The sequence below is a fragment of the Leucopleurus acutus genome, assembly GCF_964270905.1.
Source record: "Leucopleurus acutus genome assembly, chromosome: 16".
NCBI classification, from domain to species: domain Eukaryota; kingdom Metazoa; phylum Chordata; class Mammalia; order Artiodactyla; family Delphinidae; genus Leucopleurus; species Leucopleurus acutus.
Genome location: NC_139158.1, coordinates 25,235,035 through 25,248,321, shown reverse-complemented (window position 1 = coordinate 25,248,321; position 13,287 = coordinate 25,235,035).

The following is a 13,287-nucleotide window of genomic DNA, read 5'->3' as shown; positions in this document are numbered from 1 at the left end:
TTGCCTGGATTAAGGGCAAAATCTGATTTTTATTGCTCCATGTCAGTGCTTCCCTACTGCCAGTTCCAATGCCTAGGGAAATGCCTGCCACATAGTAGGTGCTAAATAAACCATTGACTGAGTGAGTGAGTGAATGAATGAATGAATGAAACGCACCCTAGGGAAAATTGTGAAGCTGACAGTCATGTAGGTGAATCTAAAGTCACTGAATTATCAGAGGATAAATAAAACTGTAGTATCATTCACTCAATTTTTTTTTTTTTCCGTCTATCCTGTCTTCTCAGCTTTCTGGACAGATTTTAAGTAGCTATGGAGTCCAACTTTAGACATGAAGGATGGGCAAGAGTCAGAAAGGATGACTGTTTCCTACACCATATTTCTTCTCCCCACTCCTCTGAGCGCTGTACTCCTCCTGTTCCCTGACACATTTGCCCTGACATTACAGCCTCTCTGGGGTTTTTTTATCTCCTCTGCCTGTCCCTGCTCACATCACACAGACAGCATCCTCCTAAGGATCCCACGTTTGCATAATTTTGTCACATAGGCCATTTATTTTCTTTCCAAAGTGTCACCTTAGTGGAGAATGTGTGTTAAGGAGATATGGAGAGTTGGGCTCTGCTCACAGGTGTATTTATTTTTGCGTGATAAAGTGGAACATACATTGGTCTAGGATCCAAGAGTGTGGCCCATGTGAGTCTCCTTCACTAACCCCCTGTGTAACCTTTGGGCAGTTCTGAACATCTGGGTCCTTCAGGTGCTGTCGTAAGATGTTAGGTGGAGGGGTGTGTCCTGGCAACTTTAGCTATCTATGGTTTTAGAGCAGTGTTTCACAGCTCCCCCTTCCCCTCCCCCTTTGTCCTCTTCTTCTTGCTTCCACCCCAGTCAAGTTTTTTAGACACTTCTTTCTTAATTATTCCCCCAGGAAATTTTAACACCATTGATATACTGTATATCTGTTTACGTACTGTATGTATATCTGTTCTTTTTTTTTTGCGGTACGCGGGCCTCTCACTGCTGTGGCCTCTCCCATTGCGGAGCACAGGCTCCAGACGCGCAGGCTCAGCGGCCATGGCTCACGGGCCCAGCCGCTCCGCGGCATGTGGGATCTTCCCAGACCAGGGCACGAACCCGTGTCCCCTGCATCGGCAGGCGGACTCTCAACCACTGCGCCACCAGGGAAGCCCTATATCTGTTCTTTATACATAAAAAGCATTAAGATCATTTTGCACCTTCCCCCAAAGAACCAATTTTCACCCCCTTGGAGATGATATAGTCTTTTTTGAGATAGCATGTTGTGGAGTATAGGCCTCAGTCATTTCCTTTGACTTCTGGAGTTCAGTAAAATAAATAGCTAGTTGGTGCTTTTAAAAGACAACATTCATTGCGGGGAAAAACATAACCCAAAAACCAAAAAAATAAACGAACTCCTTTTTGGAATGAGGTAATTGTAGCCTTTCTATAGCACAACTTTCAGAGCTCAGCATCTTACCTCTCCTGGCCAGCATCACCTTCTTCACTCTTGGGTCAGCTTCATCTATGCATTTATATTGAGTGTGGTGACCAGGGGAGTGTGATGGTTACTATTATGTGTCAACCTGACTGAGCTATGGGATGCTCAGATATTTGGCTAACCATTATTCTAGGTGTGTCTGTAAGCATGTTTCTGGGTGAGATTAACATTTGAAACTGTAGACTGAAGAGGGCAGATTGTTCTCCCTAATGTGGGTGGACCTCATCCAATCTGTTGAGGCCTGAAGAGAACAAAAAAGGAGGAGTAAGGGAGAAATAAGGAAGTCAGGGAGGAGCAAGGATTGGGACCTTCTCCTAAGAAAAATGGGAATCCACTGACTGTGTTTAATCCAAGAATGAAATTTTTAGATTTGAAAACTCCACCTCTTTGTACTAGCATCATTCTTCTTGACTGAACTAGGCTTCTGCCTTCCCTTGTCTGGAGTAAGTAGACAGACCCCTTGAATTGTCTCATTTCCCAGAAGCCAACTGAATCCTTGCAAACTGGGATTCATGTGTGTATTTCTGAACTTGAGTGGTTTACTCTCGGATCTCCATCTAATCCACCTTCTTCATTCAATATTTTTTGACCACCTACTATCTATCTATCTATCTATCTATCTATCTATCTATATATATATATTAGGCACTGCTCCCTATACATCTAGTCTTAATTTCTTGAACCACCAAACGACGTACTGTCTAGCAACCCTCCTAACCTCTGGACCCACACACGGTTCTTTATATCTCTTATGTGACTAAGGTCTTCAGAAAGTTCTAAGCATACTGATAACATGTAAAGCTGAGTTTTGACAATGTGCTTCCACAACACCCATAGTGAACCTCCCAGGTGCCTGAAGTAGACCTCACCTCACTTTCATACCTTGTGACTCGTTGTCCCATAGGAAGGTGCCAATGTCATATAAGCAATACCTGAAGGAAATTTTCTCTGGTTATCACTGAAGGGCAGTCTAAGAATAGGTTATGTAAATATACCATCTGGGTGCCCAATTTATATTTGTTTTGTACTATCAAATAAACAACACCTCTTTAAAATTGTTTCGTAAACTCAACAGTGCATTTTTCTTTTTTTTTTTTTTTTGGTTCTTACTGGTCTTTAAAGGCATTATGTGAAATAAGGTGGTTTGTAACTGTACCAAGACTTAAATTATTTGGCTATAGTCCCTGCATGAGTTATAGGTATTTTGTAAACTTTTATTTTTCAGTAAAGTGAATTTGCTTATCAGCTCTCTTCATCCCCACATCAGGATCCTGAAATGATTCAACAGTGACCCACAATAAATATTTCCTCATCAAACAGTAGCTCTTTCCCGGTCAACCCTGATTTATCCTGTCATATCTCCCTCTTGCCTGATGGTTTAGGAATGTGCAGCTTCTATCTAATCATTGCTTTTGTGGTGTAGTACCAGCAGCTTCTTGTTTTTCAGGGAAGAGCAAAGCATTCGAATGACAAGACATTCTGCCAAGAGTTGACAAATATCTATCAAGACCATGGGGAGAGTGAAATCTTTTTGACAACTCTATTATTTTTCTTTATCTCCAAGTCTTTGTGGGGGTAATCTTTCCTTAGAGAGATCAAATTCTCTCTCTTTCCCATGCTCTACATGAGAGAATGGGAAAAAACTGGGTGATTTGTAAAGATCTTTCCAGATATAACTTCTTACAAGTCTGTGAGAAGACTGGATGGATGATTTGTAGAGATATTTTCAGATAGAATTTCTTACAAGTCTTATACAGATGAGTATACCATCTAAGAGAGGAAGCTTTTTTAATTATGAAAAATGTTATACACCCATAAATAATGTGACCGATACATGGTGACCCCATTTTCTCTATAAGAAGATTCTCAGCTCTCCAAAATTTTTAGCCAACTTAACATTTACAATTTACAGTTGTGGGATAGAGATAAAATTGTCTCATATTTAATTATACATATATTTTAAATTATATATAGAATTATAATTTAGAAACAAGGCTTCCTTTTTCTTGCATTTCAGGAAACAATTTCATTCAAACTTTTCATGTGCATTTCCTACGTTATTCCCTCCGGCATGACTGGCATCGCTGTTGAGTCATTTCACAGCTTCCCTGAGCAGGTCAGTTTCACCTCCATTCAAAGTATTTGAGAGACATCAGTGTTTGAGTTCATATATGATGTTGCAGCTAAAAATTTTAATCCAACCCATCAGTCCTAATTTATACAAATGTAGAACACCTCTTCTTTTATTGTGAAACATAGCAAAATCCAGAGATATGCATAAAACTTGTGAATGGTTCAGTGAATAATTATAAATCAAACACCTTTGTCAAAGCTACCCAGATGGAGAAATAGAATATTTCCAGGTACTCAAAAGATCAAAATTCATTTCTCCTCACGGGAGGTAACACTGTCATAGGTTTTGTGATAAGAAAAGCAAGGGCAGTTTTTAAATATATATGTATATAGATTTGTTCTTGTGTGTCTGTTGACTGCACAATCCAAGCTCTTAGTCTGTTTCACTTTAAAGAGGTTTTACAAGTTTTATTTATAATGATAATCAACACTTGCAATGGTAAAGCCATCCTCCCAGGAGTAATTGCTAGATGTGTGCTAAATTTACCTGCTTCCTTGTTTACTGACGCCGTCATGGGACCTCTGTAAACATCCAAAGCTAGCATTGATTGAGGTCATTTCAGAATAATGGATTTTCTCCCAGAAATACCTTGTTCTTCAAAGTAGTAATTGGCAAATGGGTCCTATAATTTGAGAAACTGAAACTGACATGTGTATAAGGTGACTCATGCTTCTCTGAGGTATAATTTTAAGCCAATATCTTCCATTGTATGCAGACCTATGTGCCATTTTTTAAATTCAAATTTTCTTTAATAATAAGGTATTATAAAGATGAAAAATAGGGCTTCCCTGGTGGCGCAGTGGTTGAGAGTCCGCCTGCCGATGCAGGGGACACAGGTTCGTGCCCCGGTCCAGGAAGAACCCACATGCCGCAGAGCGGTTAGGCCCGTGAGCCATGGCCGCTGAGCCTGCGTGTCCAGAGCCTGTGCTCTGCAACGGGAGAGGCCACAACGGTGAGAGGCCCGTGTACCGCAAAAAAAAAAAAAAAAAAAAGATGAAAAATAAAAAGAATATAAGATGTACCCATATATTCAGTGATATGCAGATGTCACAACGTAACCAATTATGAAAACAAGTAGGAAAAAACAACTTCAAAATGGTGGTTATCCTTGTGATATTGTGTGAGTACTAGCTTAAACTGCATCATATGCTTTACTCTGCAACTTGCCTTTTTATTACTCAGTGTATTGTTTTTGAGATTTATCCATATTTTTACATATAGATTTAGTTATTTCATTTAAAATGCTACAGAATAATCCATTTTAGAAATATAGTATAATTTACTTATCTATTCCCCTATTGGTGAACATTTAGGTTGATTTTGTTCCAACATTGTATTGATGCAAACGTTCAAACATACAAATTTAAAGAGTTTTACAGGGAACAACCATATACCACCACATGGATTCTATAATTAATATTTTATTATCCTTGCTTTATCACTACGTCCATCCATCCATTTTTTGATGCTTTGCAAAAAAAGTTGCTGTATTTTACTATTCAAGATAATGTTAAGAATAGAGAACAAAATAGTGGTTCCCAGGGGTTAGAGATGGGTGGAAAGAGTAAGGTGAGTGTGACTAGAAAGAGTGTCATGAGGGAAATCTTTGTGGTGATGGAATTGTTTTCTATCTTGATTGTGGTGGTGGTTTCACATGTCTACACATATGATAAAATGATATAGAATAATGCACAGGCACATTGTACCAGTGTCAATTTCTTGATTTTAATATTGTATCAAAGTAGCATAAGATGTAACTTTGGGAGAAACTGGGTGATGGGGTACACAGCATGTCTTTATACAATCTGTGCCACCTCATGTGCATCTGTAATTATTTCAAAATAAAAAGTTGAGACAAAAAGAAATAGCAGGAAGAAAGAGAAAATTGGAAGCCCCTAGGCATTATTGTTAAGGCAGAGATGTTGCAACCAAGAAGCGAACAAGTATAGAAAAAGAGGTAAGAAAGCCAACTATGGCACAGCAGAGAAATGGAAAGAATCTTGGTTCTTGAGGTCATCACTGAGACACAAAATTAAGCAGCTCTCCTAGACTTCTTATGGGAAGTACTACATTTTTCTCTATTTAAGCCACTTTACTGGTGGCTTAAATATCTTATTGATACAAGAATTAAAGAAATCAACTTCACTAGCTTCTTAGAATAAAACTCTTTAAAGTAAAATACGTTGCAATGAGCAACATTAAATATATCTTTGATAAGTGTGAGTTTCTACAGAGCTATGTCTAGGAATCAAATTGCTGGATCAAAGAGCAGGATCATCTTCAACTTTATTACATATTTTATTAAAACTGAGAGGTGATTTAATGTAAGTTGTACCTAAAATGCTATCATTCAAACTCTTAAGACACCAACAATTGTAAGATGGATCTGCATTTCAGAAATGCTAAAATGTGTGTGTGGGAGGGTAGGGGATGGAGATCAGGGAGAAACATCTTAGAATCAATGCAGTGCAGCAGATACCTCCAAATTCCTTTGCCAAGTGATTGTGAAACCTTTCCCTCCCACGAGCAATATAAAAATTCAAAATTTCCGCATCCCTACAAAAACTTAGAGAGTTTGATGATATGGCTTAAAAAAAACCAAAACCTGCAGTTCCCTAAGCACATTTTCAAAATATTTATAGTTAATTTGTATTCCCTCTAGTGTAAATTGCTGTTGCCATTTTTCTACTCAGTTTTGTCTTTTTCCTATTAATATTAAGAGCTTTTTATATATTCTTGCTTTATTCATTGTGAATATTGTCTCATATTCTGGATTGGTTTTGTAATTATTTTTTACATTTTCCTAATTATCTCTTTCTTCACCAAATCCACTCTTTTATTTACTTAAGTTTTATAACCAGTCTTCACATCTTACAAGTGTTTCATCCCTGTTCTTCTTATTCAAAATTGTCTGGCCTATTCCGGGCTTCAACATTTCTTTGTGAATATTAGGGTCTGTTTGTCAAGTTTTATGAACAAAAATCTTTGAAATTATATCGATTGTATAGATTAATCTTGAACATTTCCATCTTCATTATAGTGCATTTTCCCATCCATGAACCTGGTATACCTCTCCAACTGGTCTTCCTTTATATCCTTCAATAAAGTATTAAGTTTGTCCTCATAAAGCATTTGCAGATCTTTTGCTAGATTTATTCTATGGAATGCTATTTTTTGTTAGCTACTTGGAGTAAGATATTAAAATTACATTTCCTAACTTATTATTGGTGGTGTTCAAATACACTAATTTTATTTGACTTTGTGTCTATAATTCTAAAAAAACAAATAGCTTGCCTAGATAGTCTCTTAATTTTCTTATGTAGATAATCATATCAAATGCAAATGTTTCTTCAAGGAATTTCCCTATTATTTCTAGTTTGCTAACATTTTTTAAAATACATGAATGGATGTGGAATTTTATTGAATGTTTCTTTTTCCTCCATGAGATGGTCATTATTTTCCTCCTTTGATCTGGTATGCAGTAATGTATATTAATAGATTTTCTAATGTTACATCATTCTTACATATCTAGAACAAACTCTACTTGTTTATGGCTGTCTGTTCATTTCTTTTTGTACTACGTTGTTTACTAATTTTTTAAAGATTTTTATACCTAAACCTGTGAATGAGATGGACATAATTTTCCTTGCCTGGTTTGGGTATTAAGGGTTGTATTAATCTTATAAATTAACTGTGCCATCCTCCTCTTCTTCTAGTTTTTAAAAAATGTTCTATATGAAAAGGATTATATATTCCTTAGAATTGTAGATTTTGCCTAAAATAAACCATATGGGTCAGATACTTGGTTTATTTTCTTCTTCTCACTCCTTTTTTTCTGTTTCATTACATTCTGGTTATTTAAAACCCTATTTTTCCCTAATTTCTTTGAATTGACTGCTTATTTTCTAATATTCAAGCTAAATGTTTAGCTCACATTCTTTCTTCTTTTGTAACAAATGTATTAGGCTATTCATTTCCCTTAAAGGATTTTATAAATAGAATCCCATAAGTGTTAATATTCGTTCATCCATTCATTCAGCATGCCCCTACTAGGACTCGAACAAATGTTCTATGTGTGTGTTAGGAGTAGTATACATAGCTCTTTGGCCCCATGGAACTTGCATTCATATGAGGAAAGAGAAATATATATACAGAAATAAATTATATCAGGTAGCATTTGAATTATTAACAAGAATGTTTTTAAATTTGCAAATGTATGGTGAGTTTTTCATGTGGCTGTCAAATTGCTTGGCAGTTTTACTTTTGTTTTCTTATGTGGTTTTGGAATGTGTTCTAAATGCTATCAATATTTGTTTTATGACCAATATATAGTCAATTTTTGTAAATATTCCATATGGGCTGGGAGAGACTGTATTCTCTAATTCTGGGGTATAGGATTCTTAACATTTTGTTGTATTCAACTAATTTCTGCTTCTCCTCTAAAGGATATGAGATTAACTTATGCCCTGACACTGTGGGATGCTTTCAAAGACTTAACTACTTTATTGGCATCCCAAGAAAGAGTAAATGGCATATTGAACTAAACCAGGAGAACAAAATATAGGGTACATGTGGCACTGTGTCCATTCCTTCATCCATGGCAGACATTACTGATCAATCCTAGAGCTTAACCCGGTAGTCCTGGCAATCATTAGTTAATCAGAGTTGGCACATGTAATAAAACTTTTTGACAGAAGTGACAGCTTCGGGGGAAGATCACTTGATATCTTGCCCTAGACTTCTTACTTTTTCTTGAAATTCCTTTGTAAATTTATCTGGTAGGTATATCAGAAAAAAATGTGGATTGTCTTGTGCCAGAGTTAGCATTTTTTAAAGTGGATAGATGTTCTGTTATATCTCCATATCAAGCCCATGGAAGATGTTATTGATCCATCCCTCCATATTTTCTCATCCAGTCTGAGCTCAGCCTCAGAATCTTTCTCACCACAGCATGCCAGGCAACACTAGCAATTGATTTGACTTGGCATGTATGGTGAAAACTTTTATTTTCTTTGAATAACTGGGCTTTGATTTGAATAATAAGCTTCCCTTTATTTGTGTATTTGTACAACTTTCATCCTTAAAATCAATGGTGATCACTTTCCTCTAAAGTTTTCAAAATGCAGACGTATTCTTACAGGTATGTATGAAGAATTTACTCCCTTTCTCCTTAAGTAATATTCTGGAAAGGGATATTAAGTGAATGTGCTGGAAAGAAAATCTTAGTCATGTACTAGAAACAACTGAAGATAGCAAAATCTAGTTTCCAAGGATGAAGTTCAAAAAAAAAAAACAAAATGCGATTCAGCACAGAAAAAATAATGCATGCTGTCACTTCTTAGTGGTGAGGGTGATAATCTGAAACAGATATTAAAAGGGCATAAGACATCTGGACATCAGAATTGCTGAAACTGAGTGAGGAGCATGCTGACTCACTGAGGCTGAGTAAAAATCCTTCTCCAGAGAGAGAAGATAAAGGACAGTGATGGGTATAAAGAGGCATCACATCATAGTTCAAGAACTGGGATGCCTTGATGAGACTGGATGGGCACTAGCCAATCCAGGAGGTTCTGATATAGAAATCACCTAAATAGAAAGGTTTGGGTTGGCTTTTGGAACTTCATCAGGTAATAAAGGATGGGGGAAGGAAGAAGGGAACATTAGGGTAATTTGGGAAGAGGAAATGAAAGGATGCAACATCTGTTGTCTCCTAGACTAAGTACTTAAGAAAGACCACATCAAAAGATATGATGCAATTGAAGTTGATCAAGCAAGAGTAAAGATGAAAGGTTACTGGGGACAATCATTCAGTGAAAGGGACCCTCCTTGAAAAATAGGAGCTGAATTGGAGGAAAAACATCCATATCCATGCCAACCTAGGGCCACCAAGAGAAGGGGGAGGCAGTAAATACAGCCTCTTTCCTTAGGACCTTTGGAGCATATCCAGAGCACATGTTACTGAAGAGTCCAGTCTCAGAATTAGATTTAAGCGTGGGCCCCCCTTCTTCTGTTTCTAGTTTCTCCACATTTCATGATGTATTTTTGGGAAAAAAATACTTTTAATGATGCCAACTTGCCTCCTTTCAGCATATTAAAAGAGGGAAGGAATGGCTGAGGCTGTCATTATGATGGGAATAATTTTGTCGCTGTGCAATTTGGCTCTTGCTCTAAAGTGAAGCGCACATTTTCCTCCAGTGTATTTTAAGCCAGAGACTTCTAAGTAAATGGGAGGTGGCTGATTTTATTTCTGTATGCAGCCAGACTTCACTGGCACGAGCTCTCATTTGGCCCAATCAATTTTGTATTCATGCTGAGAAGTGAGTTGATCAAGTTCAAGGAACATCTGTATGCATTTATCTGGCTTGGGCACAAACATGGATGCTGCTCCTCTGAAAGGTTCCGAGCCCTCCAGTGACTGCTGCAAGACTCCCAGACAATGGCATTTATAACTCCTGCAATTCCGTTCCATCCTTAAATAACTGCAATGGCTCTTTAACACGCCACATTCTTTGTAATTTATAGAGCTGTTTTTAGAAGTCTAACTCTGGCAAGCTTGAGAGTTTGTTAAGTAAATCTTCATTAGGTAGCTAAATGGTCTCCAAAAAGTTACTCAACTAAGTTTGCCAGTGTTAGGATGTCAGTATATTAACACGATATTTCCATAGCTGCCTCTGTCTTGGTCTTCCCCTTGTTTTCTTTTTTTTTTTAATTCACCAATTTTCTTTTTATCAATTTATTTATTTTTGCTGTGTTGGGTCTTCGTTTCTTCGCGAGGGCCTTCTCTAGTTGCGGCAAGCGGGGGCCACTCCTCATCGCGGTGCGTGGGCCTCTCACTATCGCGGCCTCTCTTGTTGCGGAGCACAGGCTCCAGACGCGCAGGCTCAGTAGTTGTGGCTCACAGGCCTAGTTGCTCCGCGGGATGTGGGATCTTTCCAGACCAGGGCTTGAACCCGTGTCCCCTGCATTGGCAGGCAGATTCCCAACCACTGCACCATCAGGGAAGCCCCCTCCCCTTCTTTTCATTTCCCCTCTCCTAGCTGTTATAAATTTTGTGTGCCAGCAGCTCTATGACTTGAAGAAGGTTGTAAACATCTTCTTGTTCAATTACATCAGGATTTTTTTTCCTTTATGTCATCAATTATATTTATGAGGAAAAAAAGTTCACTCTCTCAACCTAAAGACAGTCAAGCTCAAAGTAAATAAAAACAGAATACAATCAACTATGGTTGTAAAGTATAAACAAAGCAGTGGAATCTGAAAGACCTGGTTCCAAATCCCAAACACGTCCCAACTGACTGGCTGATCAGCTTCGGGGGAGGTTATCCTTACTCCTTAAACTATAGTTTCCTACTCCCCAAAATGGGTGGATGATTGCAATTTCATAGAACCTTTGGGAGAATTAAATGAAATGAAGGCTATGAAGTGGGCTAGGTTCGGGCTAGGGTTAGGGTTAGGGGACGGGGACGGGGATGGGGACGGTTTAGGGTCCAGATGAGGGTACGACAACGGTTTAGGGTGAGCGTACGTGTGAGGGCACGGGTTAGTGTTAGCGTACGGGTTAGGATTAGGGGACGGGTGAGGGTAAGGCTTCGGGGAAGGGTTAGGGTTAGGGTTTGGGCTAGGGTTAGGGGACGGGGAAGGGGACGGTTTAGGGTCCAGGTGAGGGTACGACAACGGTTTAGGGTGGGCGTACGTGTGAGGGCACGGGTTAGTGTTAGCGTATGGGTTAGGATTAGGGGACGGGTGAGGGTAAGGCTTTGGGGAAGGGTTAGGATTAGGGTTCGGGCTAGGGGACGGGGACGGTTTAGGGTCCAGGTGAGGGTAAGACAACGGTTTAGGGTGAGCGTACGTGTGAGGGCACAGGTTAGTGTTAGCGTACGGGTTAGGATTAGGGGACGGGTGAGGGTAAGGCTTCGGGGAAGGGTTAGGGTTCGGGCTAGGGTTAGGGTTAGGGGACGGGGACGGTTTAGGGTCCAGGTGAGGGTACGACAACAGTTTAGGGTGAGCGTACGTGTGAGGGCACGGGTTAGTGTTAGAGTACGGGTTAGGATTAGGGGACGAGTGAGGGTAAGGCTTCGGGGAAGGGTTAGGGTTAGGGTTCGGGCTAGGGTTAGGGTTAGGGGACGGGGACGGTTTAGGGTCCAGGTGAGGGTACGACAACGGTTTACGGTGAGCGTACGTGTGAGGGCACAGGTTAGTGTTAGCGTACGGGTTAGGATTAGGGGACGGGTGAGGGTAAGGCTTCGGGGAAGGGTTAGGGTTAGGGTTCGGGCTAGGGTTAGGGTTAGGGTACGGGGACGGTTTAGGGTCCAGGTGAGGGTACGACAATGGTTTAGGGTGAGCGTACGTGTGAGGGCACGCATTAGTGTTAGCGTACGGGTTAGGATTAGGGGACGGGTGAGGGTAAGGCTTCGGGGAAGGGTTAGGGTTAGGGTTCGGGCTAGGGTTAGGTTTAGGGGACTGGGACGGTTTAGGGTCCAGATGAGGGTATGAGAACGGTTTAGGGTGAGCGTACATGTGAGGGCACGGGTTAGTGTTAGCGTACGGGTTAGGATTAGGGGACGGGTGAGGGTAAGGCTTCGGGGAAGGGTTAGGGTTAGGGTTCGGGCTAGGGTTAGGGTTAGGGGACGGGGACGGTTTAGGGTCCGGGTGGGGGTACGACAACGGCTTAGGGTGAGCGTACGTGTGAGTGCACGGGTTAGTGTTAGCGTACGGGTTAGGATTAGGGGACGGGTGAGGGTAAGGTTTCGGGGAAGGGTTACGGTTAGGGTTCGGGCTAGGGTTAGGGTTAGGGGACGGGGACGGTTTAGGGTCCGGGTAAGGGTACGACAACGGTTTACGGTGAGCGTACATGTGAGGGCACGGATTAGTGTTAGCGTACAGGTTAGGATTAGGGGACGCGTGAGGGTAAGGCTTCGGGGAAGGGTTAGGGTTAGGGTTCGGGCTAGAGTTAGGGTTAGGGGATGGGGACGGTTTACGGTCCAGATGAGGGTACGACAACGGTTTAGGGTGAGCGTACGTGTGAGGACACGGGTTAGGGTTAGCGTACGGGTTAGGATTAGGGGACGGGTGAGGGTAAGGCTTCAGAGAAGGGTTAGGGTTAGGGTTCGGGCTAGGGTTAGGGTTAGGGGACGGGGACGGTTTAGGGTCCAAGTGAGGGTTCGGCCACGGTGTAGGGTGAGCGTACGTGTGAGAGCACGGGTTAGTGTTAGCGTACGGGTTAGGATTAGGGGACGGGTGAGGGTAAGGCTTCGGGGAAGAGTTAGGTTTAGGGTTTGGGCTAGGGTTAGGGTTAGGGGACGGGGACGGTTTACGGTCCAGGTGAGGGTACGACAACGGTTTAGGGTGAGCTACGTGTGAGGGCACGGGTTAGTGTTAGCATACGGGTTAGGATTAGGGGACGGGTGAGGGTAAGGCTTCGGGGAAGGGTTAGGGTTAGGGATCGGGCTAGGGTTAGGGGACGGGGATGGTTTAGGGTCCAGGTGAGGGTACGACAACGGTTTAGGGTGAGCGTACATGTGAGGGCACGGGTTAGTGTTTCGTACGGGTTAGGATTAGGGGAGGGGTGACGGTAAGGCTTCTGGGAAGGGTTAGGGTTAGGGTTCGGGCTAGGGTTAGGGGATGGGGACGGGGACGGTTTAGG